The sequence below is a fragment of the Pelobates fuscus genome, chromosome 12 (genome assembly GCF_036172605.1).
Source record: "Pelobates fuscus isolate aPelFus1 chromosome 12, aPelFus1.pri, whole genome shotgun sequence".
Lineage (NCBI taxonomy): Eukaryota > Metazoa > Chordata > Amphibia > Anura > Pelobatidae > Pelobates > Pelobates fuscus.
Window position 1 is genome coordinate 140,923,733 of NC_086328.1, and position 3,833 is coordinate 140,927,565.

At 40.7% G+C, this 3,833-nt stretch overlaps 1 pseudogene; it reads left to right on the top strand.

The window, feature by feature from the left end:
* The first annotated feature begins 805 nt into the window (after positions 1–805).
* On the top strand, positions 806–924 carry LOC134579656 (5S ribosomal RNA; annotated as a pseudogene).
* Positions 925–3,833: the final 2,909 nt, after the last annotated feature.

Sequence of the window (3,833 nt, forward strand, 5' to 3'; positions counted from 1 at the left end):
AAAAATGCTCTTCCTGTCCACCAATCAATTAATTTTATAGTAGCTCCGCCCTAAACGAACCGTTCCATTTCCTATGGCCCTACGCTGAAGCAGGACCCTGAATGGATCGGTACAGTTCTACTGCCTAAACAAGGATGCTAATGAATCTTCTGATGAAGAATTCCCTTTACCTGTGGTGTGCAGTTTCTGTTGTGAACATTATTATTTTTATACCTATAACTAGGTTTTTTCCTTTTGCATTCTCATTGAAGGTTTTGATTCTACGGAATGTTAGTTACCAGGAATATTTTTTTTCCCTCATATCTTATCACCTGAAATCTCTCTTCTACTCCTTTAACCCCTTAAGGACCAAACTTCTGGAATAAAAGGGAATCATGACGTGTCAGACATGTCATGTGTCCTTAAGGGGTTAAAGAAACTGTCTCTTCAGCTTCTCTATGCTTGGCACTGTTTACAGGTTCTTCAGTAGCAGAGGCACAGTAAAATTTGCTGGTGGAATTTGAAAAGATTTTAAAGAAAATTCCAATACTTATGTCATTCCTTTTTGAACCAGGCAGAAATGAATGCTGCCAGACGGTTCTTACTTTTCCATTCTAGTTCTCAAGATGATCAACCTGTTTTCTTTGGGTATCAAAGTCTGTATCTCGGGCGGCTATAGTCTGAATTGACTTACTAATGGTTAGTTTTTAAAGCTGAGCAGGCCTGTTCCTGGTCTATTTTTGCATGGGAGACCAGCCGTATCTTACCATTGATGAAATTAGGTTTAAATCAGAACCCAGCAAAGATTCCTAAGCTTCGACTTACAGCCTACGGCCATACCAGTCTGAAAGTTCCTGATCTCGTCACATCTCAGAAGCTATGCAGACTCGGGCCTGGTTAGGACTTGTATGGGAGACCAACTAGGATCCTCAGGTGCCGTAAGCTTAATATTACATTATTATTCAGAGCTTTTACCTTTTGGTATTCCTCAGCATCAAAGTGTTTTCTAAGATTCTGGTTGTTATTACAGCAGCCTCTATCCCAACGGTCATTTGGGAAAAGGCCAGAGGAGACCTCTTCAAAGAAGCGCTTTCAACTTCCGGTACTACCAAACGTACAACTTGGACATACCTATTTATCGCATCATGCATGCTCTGCAGAGTTTTGTTTTCTGGTACACCCCTTCCCGTTTCCGGCAGTCTGGTGTTTTTTCTTTCCAGATGAGGTCGTTCAGAATTTTTTGTCTGATACTTCAGGTCTCAGCTGGGGTTCTCATATGGGTGATATGAAGAAACAGGGAATTTGGCTGAGAAATGTTGAGAAGCTTATCCAACTGCATAGTTCTGAAGGCTGTCTGGCTAGCTCTCGTTGCCTTTCAGATGTAGACCAGGTATTATCATGTCCATATCTGGTCGGATAGTGCTACAACTGTAGCATTTATGTACAAACAAGGTCAACTCGTTTGTAAAATCTTTGTTCCAGTATATGCTGTGGTCAGTTTTCCTTCTGTCTATCCACCTATATGTATGAAACTAGTATTCCTCATTTTAGCAGTCGCCTTGAGTAGCCACCATTTAATACGAAGCAGATTGGTCCTTTCTCCCAGATCTTCAGTTAAATTACAGGAAGAATTTGATTATCCAGATATAGACTTTGGGCTTCTAGATAAAAACAGTAAACATGAAGTGTTTCATCTTTTGGACAAGCTTGGACAGACCAGAGGTCTTTGTTTGCTTTTCTTTCTTTGGAATTCCAGCCTAACCTATAGTTTACTCTTTGTTCCCTAATCCCCAGGATTCGACAGGATGGAAATGGTAAGAAGGATCGTATTCCTCCCTTGGTGGCCGAGTAGTTGTTTCTCCGTTCATCTGAATTTAACCGGATGAATCTTTTGGAAACTTCCCCTGTCAATAGACATCCTGGAATACTCCATGGTACCTCTTTTCAACTTTGTAGTCATTCAAACTGATCACCTGGTTTCTGAATACCAGATATTGAAGGATAATGTTTTGTCTCATGAATTATTGACATTTTGATTTTGCAGTAAAACGGATCTTGGTCCAAGATTTATTTTATTAAGTTTGGAAGGTGTTGTTTTTGATGTATTGGTTCAAAGAAAATCCAGCAACCGCTTCCATTTTTTTTTATTTTTTTACGTCTTTAAATTCCTTCTGATGGGCTTTGCAGATGGATTAAATCCAGATATCCTCTAGGTCCAAATTTCGATTATCCGTAAAATTTTAGCGGTTTGTCTCCGTATTCTTAAATCACCAGAATTTTCAATGCTTTGTCTCGGTTGGTTCCTACCTTCAGGGAATCTTTCCTCCAAGGGGTCTTCTTTGGGTTTTTCAGCTCTGCTGATTTTGAATCTTTGCTCAAGGTCTTTGGGGGTAATCACCCAATTTTTTTTTGTTTTAAAGAACTTCTAGCTCTTCAGTTTTTTCCAATTTTCAGCAGGACAAAGTGGTGTTTAAGTTGGATCCTTTAAAACTTCCCTATCTTCCATCTATCATTAATTTGCCAACTTTTCACAACAGCTTTCTAGGGCCTTAGAATTCCCAGATTTTACTATTAACATGACGTAAAGTCATTATTTTATTAAAGACACGGAGGCTCATATTATGCATATCTCTTTCTTTATTACTCTCAGCAGCAAAGAGAGAGAAATATAAATATATCAAAATGAAAGACAAACTGTATAGGCACACAGGCAACCAACCACATAACAGAGGAAGTGACTATAAAAGGCCTGTGTCTCCCGCAATCCCCCTCTTTCTTGCGAACCGAAGACCAGGAAACATGAACCGACATCACACACCGGTAAGAACAGGAAACAGCAACAAACCGAACTTCAAGCTACAAAAGAGAGAGAAATATGGTAAAATCCAAACTGAAACTCACCAAATAAATTCGTCAGGAGCAGTCTAGGAACTCAAACCATTTTTATAGAAAAAATTACCATTAGTACCAAACCATGGAAAATTGAAAACTTCTTCAGTAAATATACACAATAAACACACAATAAATTGACTGGATAGCAACATACCTGAAAGTCCAACAGCATCTCAACCCAAAACCAAACACCGGGTGGGTGGGAATAATACTCGCCTCCGTGTCTTTAATAAAATCATGACTTTACGTCATGTTAATAGTAATATCTGGGAATTTTATTAAAGACACGGAGGCTCATATTATGCAAGTTTAAAGCTGTGCTACTACTTGAGATGCGATGTGTTCAATAGGGCTGAAATAGAAGTTACGGAAGGTAGACTCCCGAGACCAATCTGCCGCTCGCACAGTGTCCTCCAGTCGACAGCTGATTGCAGAAACCTCCGAAGCCATAGCACCACGTACCGAATGAGGCGTGAAGATAGAGGTGTCTATTCCCGCCAAAGATAAGAGCCAGCGCACCCAATGTGCCAGAATCGGGGTCGATGCAGGCCGGTAAGGCAAATCGAAATGAAATGAACAATGGATGCAAATCCAACGAACGACGAGACTGCGTAGCCTCCAAATAAGCATTTAAACAATCCACTGGACAGAGTGTCGGACTCTCCGAGAATCTAGGGTACTCAAACGACCTGGATGCCGATCTAGTCCTCCAGGATATGGAGAAAGAAATACCTTCGGGAGTAAAAACGATGGCGTCCCAATCAAGGTCTCTGACGTAAGACACTCTCATACACGAAATTGAACAGAGTAACATCACAAGCATAGAGGACAAATGCGAAGTGTCCGTCCCTGGTTAGAGTACCAGGATGATAGAAACTGTAAGACCACATCGACGTCCCAGAAGGCAGAGAAAACGAGTCCTAGTTGGTCGAGCGAGGCGAACAACCCTGAGAATGCGACAT